Source organism: Anabrus simplex, chromosome 2 (assembly GCF_040414725.1).
Source record: "Anabrus simplex isolate iqAnaSimp1 chromosome 2, ASM4041472v1, whole genome shotgun sequence".
NCBI classification, from domain to species: Eukaryota; Metazoa; Arthropoda; class Insecta; order Orthoptera; family Tettigoniidae; genus Anabrus; species Anabrus simplex.
Window position 1 is genome coordinate 836,329,335 of NC_090266.1, and position 16,153 is coordinate 836,345,487.

Consider the following 16,153-nt stretch of genomic DNA (forward strand, 5'->3'; position numbering starts at 1 on the left):
CCCTGAAGATGGTTTTCCGTGGTTTCCCATTTTCACACCAGGCTGTACCTTAATTAAGGCCACGGCCGCTTCCTTCCAACTCCAAGGCCTTTCCTATCCCATCGTCGCCATAAGACCTATTTGTGTCGGTGAGACGTAAAGCCCAAAGCAAAAAAAAAAAATTGAAGGGGTCGGGGCAAAAGAGTGCCAAGCAACATTTTCTTAACTTTAAGGGAGAGCAGTTAGAAAGTTTGTTCAAATCGTGAAATCGTACCATTCACGGGAATGATGTAATAATAGCTTTGAACGGTTCAGTAATATTCATTGTATGTGATTTGCGGGCATAATTTCTTTTGGGCTGCTATTTGTAGAGTAAAAGTCAATACATTTAATACCACGTCACAGAATACTGTGGCTTGGCACTTTATTGCCCCAATGGGAGTGACACTTATCTTAGGAATATTATTTTATGATAATGAAACAATGTCTGATATTTCAACTATTTTAATCAGAAATGAAAACTAACACCAATCTTCAACTAAAATAACATTTCCACCAATAATATTTAAATTGGTAGCAGCGGAAATCGGGGTAGAACTGGCAACTGAAACGAAATTTAAATAAATCAGTATAAACCCATACGGAAAAAGGTCTGTTTGTATCTTTTAACTATGATGTTCTTTTCAAAATATGGAATTTAGGGACTTATAACTGCACATGCATAACATTAAAACTAAAAGATCAGCTGCTCCTTTCCTACACTTCTTCAACTTCATTACTGTCTTCAGAATCAGGAATCAAGCTGAGATAAAACTGGTGATGGGCAGGTGGGACGTAGTCCAGGAGTTTCAACACATCTTGCAGTTTATTTTTCTTTATTTTTCGCACAGTAGTGTACTTTCGTTTCAAGCTCAACGTTGTGGTGTTGCCTCTTTTTCGCACCCTACAGTCTTCAAAATCCATATTCACTCTTGTTTTTTAGTTTGATAAACCATGGATTACTTCAAATTTGATCAAATTACGTCTGTGAATTTAAATTCCATGCCACTTACACATGTTTTTTTACTGGTGTTCAGGAGTCCAACTTATAATGCTGCCAGGTCATAAAAGTCGTCTTGTTTCATGTCTGTTACACTGAACTTCTTCTTTCTCCCACATTCTTGAATGATACATTTCTAGTCGGCAGCGTCGTACACAGGCGGCTGATTTCGTTGGTACTTCTCAATTTTAAGAAAGTCTCTGTCTGATAGCAAGAATGTGTGGCCAGATGTTAAAAACCAATTCTCGATCTCATTAAATCGTTTAGTGTGAATTAAATAAGGCCAGAGTGCCATTATATTCCAGCTTTTATTCTGGCCCCCGCAGTTATCAGAAAAAATCACAAGCTTTTTAGCATCGACGGCGTTTGTTTTCAGATACTTCAAATCTGCACTATCTATTTCGTCACTGCCTCTCCTACAATACTCTCATCCCACAAAAACACGCACACTAAGTCTTTACCACAGTCATGAATGCCTACATTGTATGTCCACAATTTCCGTAGCTTGGCTATCCTTCAGGTGTCCTGTATCTCCGTTTTACAGGAATAGCTCCAATACATCCAAATAAACAAGCATTTTGTTTATCAAAATCAGCGAAATCCCAAAACCCATTAAATATTGACAATATCTGTTGTTCTTCAAGTTCAGAACACCTCAGGGGACAGCGACACAGCTCTCCAAGTTTTGCTCCTGGAACAACTTTTCCGGTCTTACGCGCTACATATTCTCTTCCTTCGTTTCGCCTCTTCTTATTCATCTGTATCGTAATACGTCTATTTCTCTTCCTAGAATTCGGGCCTTTCTCAGGCGAATGTTACGGTATCCTTGAATGATCCAGGATATCCTAAACAGTGCAAAACACCAAGTCTTAGTACGAGAAATACCGGTACCCATGTTGTATCCTCTATTATGTAACTAATAACGATACTTTAACAAGAGTGCTGCAAAATTATGCACTAGTTTTTCTGTTGACTCGTATAAACCTCTGGTCGCAAGTGACAATGTAACCTTTCTTGAGAAAAATGATGACTGACAGCAACAGATTTAAAACTGGAGCAATATAGTGCCAAGCCACATAATGAATATTTGTGAATGTTGGTCAACAAAGGCCTTAAACTAACTTGACTAAACTTTGAACTGAAAAAGCCACTTGCTATAGATCCAATAGTGTGTTATAACGGTTCCTAAAACATAACCTAATGACTTAATAAGTTACATACCCCAAGCAACAATGGCGGAAACTTTAGTTATGGTCAAAATAATGCCAAGCAACACTTACCTCACTTCCATTTTGAGAGGAAATTTCACATGCTATGTGAGGAAGATAGTCAGCGTCTACATCAAGATCACTGAGATATTCTTCAGAATCACTCGAAAACACAAGCTTCCTCCTACAATCCATGGTAATCTGCGTCTCCTGGTTGCTTGACACTGTTTTGCTCCGAGTATTTCTAAGAACTGTTGGGGGCAACAAGATGAAAGTCACATGCGGTGCCACTTGAATGTGTTTCTATGCAAGTTTCCAGTGTTTACTGATAGCTTATCATAATCCTCAACAAATGGCACCGACAGCTCAGTTTTGACAAAAATGTTGCTGGGCACTCTTTTGCCCCGACCCCTTCAATTGTCCGTCCTCCCACCGGAGGGGGGACAGAAGTCGACATCTGAAGATTAAAGTTCCAAATTTCTTCTAATACACAGTTCAGGGTTTACATCACAGATGGCCTTCTAAAAGCCGCTCAGTTCAAATGCACGGAGGTGTACCTCCGGTACAATAATAATAATAATAATAATAATAATAATAATAATAATAATAATAATAATAATAATAATAATAATAATAATAATAATACTAATAATAATAATAATAACACCGTGCCCGGTCACCATGCGTGGGGTTTTAACTCTGAATTGAGTAAGGGCTAGTAGGCATAAACCTGCGTGAGACACGGGTGGGGGCCCTCAACCCCGAGCCGGCGCGTCCCAATGGCTGATAGGGAAGTTCCTGTGGATATGCAGGACACGTGTGAGTAAGGCGAAGACAAATTATCACCCGCGGATCAACTGAGGTAAAGAGAAAAATGGTCAGCGGCCTCGAAGGCAGAAGAGGACGTATCCCAATGGCAGAGAGGTCGGAAGAAGCAACCCAAATCCACTTCGCGTCTGACTTGCAGCAAGCGACAAAGTGTTCAGCGTCTGATCACCAGAGATGCGGTTGGAAATTCATGTTTTGGAGCTAACCACTCCAGTCCTAAAAACTGGACCTTGGTCCAAACATGTGATAATCAACTACCATGAGGCGTGGCAGAAATCAAACTTTTACGCCAGGTGGTAACCAATCCGAGGGGCTGCCTGGCCGAGGCGGTAAAGGCGTACTCGGTTCGCCCGGAAGGACGTGGGTTCGAATCACCGTCAGGGAGTCGTAAAATTTAGGAAATGAGATTTCCACTTCCGGAGGTGCATATGGCCCTGAGGTTCACTCAGCCTACACCAAAAATGAGTACCAGGTTAATTCCTGGGGGCAAAGGCGGCCGGGCGTAGAGCTAACCACTCTACCTCATCAAGTGCCGAGGTTACGAATAGTGGAAGCCTTTACCTTCCACCACTCCCAGGGCCTTCATGGCCTGTACGGAGAAGACTTTGCTTTGCTTTGCTTTGCTAACCAATCCACCACTGTCAAGAACAGTACAAGCAGACTGTCGGATTCTGGGTGTCTGGACTGACACGCAAACAGAGGGAGTCGGCCGCTCTGGCCAACTCCGCCCGAACAGCAAAACTTTTTCCGGAACACTGAACATAAATACCCTCATACGAGCAAGAAAGTTGTATGAACTAGAGCAAATACTAAACGAACAAAAAATACAGATACTGATACTCCAAGAAACAAGACTGATGACAAAAGCACAATGGATTTTGGGAACTGCAGACTCTTCAAAAGTAAAACGGACAAATGAATTCTTAAGAACACACCACTTTTAGAAGTTGCTTTTGCAGTCAAGAAAAACGTACTTAATAACAAATGTGCAGCCTGTAACCGACAGACTAATGGCAATCACTGTAAAGTGTGCAAATAAAACATACGCACTAATTAATGCACACATGCCAATCAATGAGGACTATAAAGCAGACCACAAAAAGGTAGACAAATCCTGGGAAACACTAGAAAAAATAGAAGACATTACAATAGCGTCATTAAACCAGAATATCTTTATGGATCAGAAACGCTAATTTTGAACAGGAAAGCAGACATTAAAAACATGGAGGAAAAAAAACACAAAATCTTAAGAAAAATTCTAGGCCCGAAACTCACCGACGGACAATACCAACTCAGAGGCAGACAGGAAATTAAACAATACGCAAATATTCATAGTGACATTAGAAAACGCAGGTTAAGATTCTATGGACATATTAAACGAATGCGCCCAGACAGACTCACAACACGAATAGCCGAATTCTATGAAAACAGGAGTAAAGCCAAATCGGACACAATGAAATGAATTGGCAAAATCAAAACTGATCTGAAACATGCAAGAATTACACCAGCAAATGTCCAGAACCGGGTAATCATCAGAACCAAAATTCATAAATGGCAAGTTGACCAAGAGGAAATACCAAAGAAGAAGACCGAAACAACATAGTCTGAAGACAGAAAGGAAGCCCACAGTAAAAAAATGAAAGAAATATGGGCACAAAGGAAGGCAAACGCACGTCTTTACATACTCTGCGTAGACCTAACGGGCTTATTCGCAAATACGTCGGTGGATGCAAAGTGGGTTTCGGCCCTTGGGTTTCGACCCTTAAGAGGCCACGGCTTTCCCGTGGTCCAACAGCTCTGTACTCTGACCGGCCAACCGAGCAGAGGAAAGTTGACCACGGTTCTACGCCTCTGCATTCGGGAGACGGGCCTGGGGCACAGTGCCGGACTTCACGCCTGGCCCCACCCGTCGGCTGTCCTGAGAATGGTTTTCCTTGGTTTTCCATTCTCCTGCACTAAGGCGAATGCCGGGACAGTTCGTAGTATCGGCCACGGCCGCCCACCCCATCACCTTCTCCGCACATCTCCTTCACCGTAACAAATCTCCCGGCCTGAGAGACGGCGTCACCGTTTAGGAGGCCCGCCTTCCCCTTCAGGGGAGGAATGAAAACGTTTAGTAGTAGTAGTTAGCAAATATATATACACTGCTGAGAAGAAAACATGCAGCATCCTCAAGGACTGTGTTCAGTGGCACCAGCGTATAATATATGCATACTGATGGGTTGTTATGTTAGTGATTCATTTGTTGCGGACATCCTGCAGCCATTTGAACGGGGTCGCATTGTGGGCCTGCTGGAAGCTGGATGGGAGTATCGACGGATTTCTGCACATGCTGTGCCCAGTGTTTCGGTGGTATGTCGCTGCTTTCAGCAGTGGTCTATGGAACATTCCCACACCCGTAGACCAGGCTCCGGACGTCCTCGTAGTACAGACACACGTCAAAGTCAACGCATTGTGCGAGCAGCGGCGGCTGACCGAATACCATCCAGGAACGAAATCCGGTCACATGTTGCATCTGCTGTGTCACCAACGGCCATTGGAAACCGTCCTCTTGGCCGTTATTCTTGAATTTCTAGACCGGAGCCGCTATCTCACCGTCAGATAGCTCCTCAATTGTAATCACGTAGGCTGAGTGGACCTCGAACCAGACCTCAGATCGAGATAAAGATCCCTGACCTGGCCGGGAATCGAACCCGGGGTCTCCGGGTAGGAGTCAGGCGCGCTACCCCTACATCGCGGGGTCGGCTTCCAACCTCGAGTACATGTAATAATTTGGTGGATGGTAAATTATATGTTTTAAATGCTGATTCCCATCACACTTTATCCAGAACGTTGATCTAGAAAGAGCGAGCAGGAACCCAGGCAGGTTAGTGAGGATATCCCGAGATTAAGCTAATGAGACCCACCCCCTTGCTGCAATGACCACAAATCTCGTGTGACTGCTGAGGAATTTCTGTGAGTGGGCACAAGTTGATCTCAGTGACCGCAAATGTCCGTGACCGCAAATATCCGGCAACCGGTTTTTCTCTGGCTAGTCCTGTCATATTTCGTTCCAGCGACACTCCCTAATATAATTTCATTTCATCTATCAGTCATTAATCATTACCCAAAAGAGTGCGACAGGCTTCGGCAGTCGGCAGAGTTCCTACCCTCGCCGCTAGATGGGGCTTCATTCATTCCATTCCTGACCCGGTTGAAACTAGAAACAGGCTGTGGATTTTCATTAAATATGTCTTATCCCCTAGTACAGTACGCCCATAAAGTGGCAATAATTTGACAAGCTCTTCCATACTATAAAATAATCAAAAAACCATTCTAGCAAATAATACAACTTAGCAATGTCAGGACATATCAACACTTTCATCAAATTGGAGTGAAAACTCTTCAGACGATTGCAAATTCTGGTGATGATGATGATGATGACGGTGATGCTTGTTTGTTTAAAGGGGCCTAATGTCTAGGTCATAAGCCCCTAAAATAAATCTAATGTAATTGAGATTCCATGTTACTAGAAATCTGTTCAACCACCGTAGTAACAGTTCGGTGAGACAACTGAAATACTACTTTCGTGAAGCTATAACCGCAGATTTATCTTTATGAGAATCGAACAATGATTCAGCGCCATTTAACATCGTTTGTTTTATTACTTCCCTGTCACTGAAAGCTTTTCTCCATTTAGCAAGGACGTAACAAACTTTGTAAGAAGCTATTGTCAAGTTACGCTTTTGCTGAATTTGCCTCTTAAACACACACTGATGCAAGGCTAATTTAGATCTTAGGACTTTCACTTTGTGTTTTTTTAGTTCAGAATTCACAGGAAATTGTTAAATTTTTGTGTTAGTCAAACAATGTCGCTCTGTATTACTTCTTTTAGGAACAGACATTACACAGTAAACACACAGGTTTTCTTTTGTTTTCAATATAGCAATGCTGGTCCTCCCATTCACTGTTAAAGCTACTGTATAATTTATTTGCCTTTTAGCCATACTGAGAAGAGTTGTGTTTAAAATGCAACCGGTTAATAACTGAATGATTTAAAAGTTAAACAGAAATGAAAAAAGGAACATAAAACACATTGAATATATAACAACACAGGACACTCAAAACGTATTCCATAAGCTCACAAGTAATACTGAATGTTCCCCTGAAAGCAAGGAACTTGGAAGATTCCTATTGCAAGACTGTTAAAAATCGTTTGTTCATGGTTTGCGCACTGTTTTGCTGGGATTAAGGTTACTTTGTGGGAAAAATTCGGTGTCCCATTGAAGTCCTGGTGAAACTCTGTCTTGGTAGGTAGTTTGTAGCACTGCAGTAAAGTGAATCATAAGGAAGCCGTTCTTTTTTTCAGAATAAAAATGCCACTGTACTTGGCTCAGTGAGTAGAGAGGGCCTGAAACCTTGCGCTTGCCCCCTACAGTGACAGGTTGGCAAAGGATTTCTCTTGTCGCAACTACAGACATGTCGAGCGGTTCCTTTCCTGAACCTTTGTTCCATCCTTTCGCTAATTGCGGGCACGAGTTAGTTGGGCCAAGATCAGATTTATGGCTTTATGGGCTCAAGGACTGTTATATTCGGAGCCAAGGATGTAACAAATTTTCTGAGCTTGAGGACGGTGCTTTTAAGACGAAAAGTAAGAATCTTTCACCAAATACAACACAGATGGTTTTCAGATATTAATTAAAATTTTATTTGGATATTAATTGCGAAGGACGTCATAAAAGTGCACGGGCGCCGCGTTGGACAGGGATGTTCTAGCCCCGTACCATAAGACATAGTGCACTCACTGTAAACACTAAGTCTCGCCAGCAAAGGGATGTACGTATTGTACATACATGTAGCAAAATAGAGTAGATGTGCACTCAACTAAAATATAAAAAACGTATTTTGAGCGCTGTATAATATAATAATGTTTTTGGTTATACGTCCCACTAACACTTATTCGGTTTTCGGATACATCATCATCGTCATGATCCTATTTTACGGGTCATTTACATAGATTTTAAGACTTCTTAAAACAACAACCACCGAGCTCGATAGCTGTAGACGCTTAAGTGCGGCCAGTATCCAGTAATCGGGAGATTGTGGGTTCGAACCCCACTGTCGGCAGCCCTGAAGATGGTTTTCCGTGATTTCCCATTTTCATACCAGGAAAATGCTGGGGCTGTACCTTAATTAAGGCCACGGCCGCTTCCTTCCCATTCCTAGGCCTTTCCTATCCCATCGTCGCCATAAGACCTATCTATGTCGGTGCGACGTAAAGCAAATAGAAAAAAAATGTCTACAACCACTATCTTTTTTCTCTGAAAGTGTTTCCAAAAAATGAAAAATTGACTAGTCGAAGGCGCTAGATATAAAATAATTATAGCAATTTCAAATGCCTTTTCTGGCGAGATGTAGTGTTTACAGTGCACTATGTCTTCTGGTATGGGCTAGAATAAATTTGTTACTTTCATTTTCTTGTCCCAGTCTCATCCTTGGCTTTGACAATATGAAAGTGACTGAGGTATGAGCGATGCTAGTAATACCATTCCTTATGCAGTCAGTCCCTGTTAAGAATGGTATGAAAATATTACTCATAAGGTCGGTTTGTGCGTGCATTTCAGTGGGCTTGGCAGACTGATATGTGAGCAACTTCTGGCTCGGTGAAGAAAGCAACGGGAAACTGCCTCACTCCTCATTTCCCTAGTACGCCTCTTCAGTGATGCCTAGACCATATATGACAGCTGTTGGCATAGCTGTGGAGGATCAAACCAGCCTTCGGGCTGAATACCCAACATACAACATACAGCAATTTCAACTACCTATCTTGATCTATACGTGTAAAATATCAGATACATAACTTAAGGTACCAGGTAAATTAGGGCCATCACACTCCCTTGATTATTGTACATGAAAATATTTCCGTAAAAGCTCACACAGACATTTAAAATTACGCGCATTTCCTTAACTGGAATGTGAAATCAATCAATTAAGTTGCCGGTGTGCCCCCGAAAGCCTTAGTCTAATATTTTCGATGACAAATATGGTTTACTCTGTCACTTAGTAATAAATAAGTTACAAGATTGTGAGCAACTGCAACGTGACCTCGAAAATGTTGTGAGATGGACAGCAGGCAATGGTATGTTGATAAACGGGGTTAAAAGTCAGGTTGTGAGTTTCACAAATAGGAAAAGTCCTCTCAGTTTTAATTACTGCGTTGATGGGGGTGAAAGTTCCTTTTGGGGATCATTGTAAGTATCTAGGTGTTAATATAAGAAAAGATCTTCATTGGGGTAATCACATAAATGGAACTGTAAATAAAGGGTACAGATCTCTGCACATGGTTATGAGGGTGTTTAGGGGTTGTAGTAAGGATGTGAAGGAGAGGGCATATAAGTCTCTGGTAATACCCCAACTAGAGTATGGTTCCAGTGTATGGGACCCTCACCAGGATTACCTGATTCAAGAACTGGAAAAAATCCAAAGAAAAGCAGCTCGATTTGTTCTGGGTGATTTCCGACAAAAGAGTAGCGTTGCAAAAATGTTGCAAAGTTTGGGCTGGGAAGAACTGAGAGAAAGAAGAAGAGCTGCTCGACTAAGTGGTATGTTCCGAGCTGTCAGCGGAGAGATGGCGTGGAATGACAGTAGGCGAATAAGTTTGAGTGGCGTTTATAAAAGTAGGAAAGATAAAGTTGGAATTCAAGAGGACAAACTGGGGCAAATATTCATTTATAGGAAGGGGAGTTAGGGATTGGAATAACTTACCAAGGGAGATGTTCAATAAATTTCCAAGTTCTTTGAAATCATTTAGGAAAAGGCTAGGAAAACAACAGATAGGGAATCTGCCACCTGGGCGACTGCCCTGAATGCAGGTCAGTATTGATTGATTGATTAGAAAAAAATTCATGCAAAACATTCCTTGAGCTCTAAGTATAATCGTACAGCCTGCCACAATAGTACACTCCTTTCATAGGAACGTGAACACTATTACTATAAATATCTTAGATTTTTCTCTGGATTTCAAAATAAAATTCAACATCCATAAGCCATTTGTATCGTTGATGATGACAGATTTATAAGCAAAGTTTCATTATTCAAGATGAGGCTTTTCAAGGATTTACAACTTAAAGTTCTCTTTCCACGACAGTTCTGACAAATTTTCCTATATTCATGTTGGTAACTTACATGATAGCCTAATGATACAGTCAACTATCGAGGCTGAGTAGCTCAGGCGGTAAAACACTGGCCTTCTGAACTAAAGTCGGCGTGTTGGAACCTCGCTCAGTTCGTGGTAATTGATGGTGTTCAAATACGTTAGTCTCGAGTTGGTAGATTTACCGAGACGTAAATGAACTCTTGCGGTACAAAATGCCAGTAGCCTGGTGTCTCTGAAAACCGTAAAAGTAATTAATAGGACGTAAATTCATTATTATTATTATTATTATTATTATTATTATTATTATTATTATTATTATTATTATTATTATTATTATTATTATTATTATTATTATTATTGTTCCGAGGTTTCTGTGGAACAGCAGAGGTGAAAGAAGGTGCCGGGGTGATCATTTAGTGTACCATTTGCCACCGAGGTAGACACCTCATTTGCAAATAAAGAGATTTTGATTTGATTTGATTTGATTTGATTTGATTTGATTTGATTTGATTTGATTTGATTTGATTTGATTTGATTTGATTTGATTTGATTTGATTTGATTTGATTTGATTTGATTTTAATGGGTCTAACTACAAAGCCGAGATTAAAATTTCATTGAAGGTTATATTTTCGAAAATAACAAAACTTAACAATGTTCACATAGAATTTCAAAATTTAACAAATAACAACAAGTCAACAAATAACCGACAATCAGGTACAAGACCAGGAAAAGCCAAGATACAGAACCATTCTGGGCCTTACGCACCTCGCTTTACAATTCCCTTGAGCTCATAGCTCAAATATACTAAGCACAAGACCTTCAAAGGCAGAAAACCCCTTCATTCAAGGAGCACTTGCTCCTAATTACAATATCAAGCCCCCTAGAGGCACTTTTCCAACACTAGAAAAGAGCTGACACGCTCTCAGTTTTTCAAGCCTCTTCAAGGCCACACCATACTTTTACAATCACTTGCCATCAAGGCACAAATTACACCACTGAAACGAGGGTAAATTGTACCCAATCTACTGGGCCTTAACAGAAAAAGAACAGGTTAAGTGAATGGCCCGCAATACCAAAGGAATGGAGGCGAGTACTTGCACCCCTAAATACACATTTTAAAACCTAACAGGCACTAGGCCGATGAAACAGGGGCTATTCCCAAACTATGGAGGTGACTCGTATAAATAATAAATTTAACACATTAAGGAAGAGTAGAAAATCAGTTACCAAAACGTAGTCACCTCAAATCAAAATGAAGGGGAGCTCGAGAGGGTAAAGCACTCTCTATCCCCGATTTACAGTTACAGATATATGCAGTTTTTACATAAGCCGGCACAAGTTTACATTTGTAGAAAGGTAGGTTACATTGTAAAAGTTTCGGACTTTTCCCGCGGGTTAAACTGCTGAGCTAGCGAGAAATAAAGATGTTAAGCGGCCATTACCTTACTGAAGAACTGCTGCCAGATGGAAGAAGCGCTTCCCGCCTCCTGCTACACGTCCATACACTAAGTTAGATGTTGATGAAGTGGCCGAGAGACAGGAAAATCAGCAGTTTTTATACCCTCGGGGAAGGTTTGAGACCTTTCATGAATAATTAAGACACACCCACAGGCGTTTATTGGGTAGCTTACAGTTACACATCAAAAATCGAAGAAGAAGGACACGATTGATCAAAAATTAATTACAGAAATTCTGGATTGGCTAAGTTCAAAACTGGCGGAAGGAAAGATTAGTATCGCCAACCCACAAATGAAAGATCGAAATTTATTAAGGACGAAAACTTATGAGTACAAAATTTCTTCAAATAAAGTTCCTTCACTTCGCACCAGGGTGCATGATCATAGTTTTTTTGGTGGAGACATCTATGAGAGAATGTCCACTCTTCTTGATAAATAGTAAACAAAAACAAGTCGAAATTCACACAGTGATATCTTCAGAGGAAAAAATTAAGTTGGTCTAGTTCCAAGTTCAGTGTTTCTCCAGTAGAGGAGTTCTAATTGGCGCAAGATTTAAACGTGCGGCGTAGAGGTGTACAACCCGGTACAATTATTATTATTATTATTATTATTATTATTATTATTATTATTATTATTATTATTATTATACCCACTGAGTCCTTTGGCAGTGCGATTAGAGTCGCGTAGTTGTGACCTTGCATTCGGGTGATAGTGGATTCGAATCTCACCGGAGGTAGCTCTGAGGACGTTTTTCCGTGGTTTCCCCTTTTTTCACACCTTAATTAAGCCACGACTGATACCTTCCTAATTCTAACTCTTTCCCATCCTTCCCGTAGTCGAAAACCTTTGATGTGTTAATGCGACGTTAAACCACTAGCAAAAATAAAAATAAAAATAAGAAAATATCCTCACTAGCTTCTTACGAATGTTGCCGTAGGTCGAATCTCCACTAATGCACGAGGCATTTTGGAAATAAAATGTCACGTCCCCATTATGTGCATCCTAGACAAAATTTAAAGTTCCGTTCATGATTTCAACTCAAGTTACATAAAACTGCAAAGTTGCTTGCTTTTTCTCTACTTTTCTGAGGCTTATATACTGTAAACTTTTATCCAGCAGTATTTCTTTACCTTTTAATAACTTTAAATATACGGGGAGGCGCAATTGTTAAGTGACATCCAATGGCAATAATTCCGGACAACTAAAGTGAAAAATCACGTCCCCGTGTTTCGGTTTCCACGTAATACTCACAAGTTCAGTGCCATATTCAAATCTAGTCAATCTAGGCAGTTGCCTAGGGTGGCAAATTCCGGGCGGTGGCTTTCCTCTCATTTTGAATTAATTGTTCAATTTACAGTGACATTTGTTGGTAAAACTTTTCACAGACAGAAGTTTGTTCACCGAGCTCGATAGCTGTAGTCGCTTGAGTGCGGCCAGTATTCAGTACTCGCGAGATAGTGGGTTCGAACCCCACTGTCGGCAGCCCAGAAGATGGATTTCCGTGGTTTCCCATTTTCACACCAGGCAAATGCTGGGGCTGTACCTTAATTAAGGCCACGGCCGCTTCCTTCCCAGTCCTAGCCCTTTCCTGTCCCATCGTCGCCATAAGACCTATCTCTGTCGGTGTGACGTAAAGCCAATAGCAAAAAAAAAAAAAAAAAAAAAGTTTGTTCTTGAACACCTTGTAATGGCATCCACATATTGCTTTGCTGTTGCATCGTCGCGGAGAGAGTAAAAGGAAAGCACGTAGCTGCATGTATAGCATTACATTATATTAGTTTGACAATGCCTGTATTAAGCGAGAATGAATTGTTGAAAATCAATAATAATAAATAACTACTTTTACACCGAGCTCGATAGCTGCAGTCGCTTAAGTGCGGCCAGTATCCAGTATCGGGAGATAATAGGTTCGACCCCACTGTCGGCAGCCCTGAAAATAGTTTTGCGTGATTTCCCATTTTCACACCAGGCAAATGCTGGGGCTGTACCTTAATTAAGGCCACGGCCGCTTCCTTCCAACTCCTAGCCCTTTTCCGTCCCATCGTCGCCATAAGACCTATCTGTGTCGGTGCGACGTGAAGCAACTAGCAAAAAAAAAAAAAAAAAAAAACACCTTCTTTTACACCGGGCGAGTTGGCCGTGCGGTTAGGGGCGCGCACTTGTGAGCTCGCTTCCGGGAGATAGTGGGTTCGAATCCCACTGTCGGCAGCCCTGAAGATGGTTTTCCGTGGTTTCCCATTTGCACAGCAGGAAAAATTCTGGGGTTGTACCTTAATGAAGGCCACGGCCGCTTCCTTCCCATTCCTAGACCTTCCAATCCCATCGTCGCCATAAGACCTATCTGTGTCGGTGCGACGTATAGCAAATAGCAAATAAACTACTTTTATGGTTTTCGGAGACGCCGAGGTGCCGGAATTTTGTCCCGCAGGAGTTCTTTTACGTGCCAGTAAATCGACCCACACGAGGCTGACGTATTTGAGCACCTTCAAATAGCACCGGACTGAGCCAGGATCGAACCTGCCAACTTGGTGTCAGAAGGCCAGCGCCTCAACCGTCTGAGCCACTCAGCCCGGCGGTTGAAAATCAAGTTGGATGTGTGTTCATTATTTATCGCCATGGAGAGGAACAAAATATCTCAGTTATATTTCGATAAGAAAACGTCAACAATTTGATCACTTTACAGCAGATGGCAGGTGCACTCTATCCTGTAATTCAATATGATAAGGTTCTTAACAATGAGTTAGATATATTTATTTTTACAAGTTGGTTTACGTAGCACCGACACAGAGAGGTCTTATGGCGACGATGGGACAGCAAAGTGCTAGGAATGGGAAAGGAGCGGCCGTGGCCTTAATTAAGATACAGCCCCAGCATTTGCCTGATGTGAAAATGGGAAACCACGGAAAACCATCTTCAGACTGCCGACAGTGGGGATTGAACCCATTATCTCCCGAATACTGGTTACTGCCCGCACTTACGCGACTGCAGCTAACGAGCTCAGTCAATGAGTCAGAGTTTTGCTACAATTCACATTATACTTCCCGCTGAAGTAAGGAATCATATCACCAACGCCAATATTATTTGGAATGCTTAAGAATTATTCACAATGGAATTTTGTTTCAACAAATAAGACTGAATATGTTTGAAATCATTTCCACCAAAGTTGATTTGTCCATGGGTAATATTACTTGAACTTTCGACTTTTTGATTGAATGGTCAGCGTGTGGGCCTTCGGTTCACAGGGCCCCGGATTCGATTCCCGGCATGGCGGGGATTTTAATCGCTTCTGTTTAGTTCCTCTGATTCTTGGACTGGGTGTTTCTGTAAGTCTCAACGCACCATTCGTATCACACAAAACACCACACTACCAACCATCACAGAAACACGTAATAGTGAATACATCCCTCCACATAGCATTGACGTCAGGAAGGGCATCCGGCCGTAAGACAGGGCCAAATCGCATGTGTGACACAGTTCGCACCCACGACCCCACCAAGTGGTAGGATAAATGGAAGAAGAAGAAGAAGAAGAAGAAGAAGAAGAAGAAGAAGAAGAAGAAGAAGAAGAAATTGTACTTGTAATGAAGAATAATCAGCGAAGATGAGGTTGATCAACACAAATAGCAGGGTGGTGATGTCTTATCCAAGGCAGAACAGAGAATGCTGAGTTGTTACGTGTCTTTATTTCAAATAGCATCACAGTTCTGTTTCTGTCAAAAATCATTTAATCACAATCACAAAATGAGCCAACTATATAAAAAATTAAGTGGATCACAGAATAGAACGAATGCTAAATCAAAGATAATAGGGTAGTAATACAGAGTGTAGAAAATTTTGCTGCTATTAGCTTTTACGTCACAGCGACACGGATAGGTCTTATGGTGACGATGGAGCAGGACAGGGCTAAGACTGGGAAGGAAGCGGCCGTGGCCTTAATTAAGGTACAGCCCCAGCATTTGCCTGGTGTGAAAATGGGAAACCACGGAAAACCATCTTCAGGGCTGCCGACAGTGGGGTTCGAACCCAATATCTCCCGAATACTTGGATACTGGCCTCACTGAAGCGATTGCAGTTATCGAGCTGGGTGTGTAGAAAATTAGATGGAGACATATATTCTTTTGTTTCTAGGCTAGAGTCGTGGCGGTGGCAAATTTTAACACTGCCCAGGGTCTGCATTATACTTAAATCTGGCCTACACAAGATCATCTAAAATTACAAGCTTGCATTTTGGTGCTTCATATATGAGGCAACAGCCCGTCACTCACAGATCCCATAAGCGCCTTTGGTCTGCCAGGACAAACCTATAGGCATACAAATTAGTTAGTAAATATATTATTATATCTTCCTAATATTCAACATTTGCAATTAAATGCTTTCTGGTACAGTGACCTCCTATTCCTTTCTGGTGATAAAAAATGCATAACATCATTTTCTACGAAAATCTTCTTCTTCTTCTTCTTCTTCTTCTTCTTCGTTTTAGTCCAGCTCCTGGGCTGAATGGTCGGTT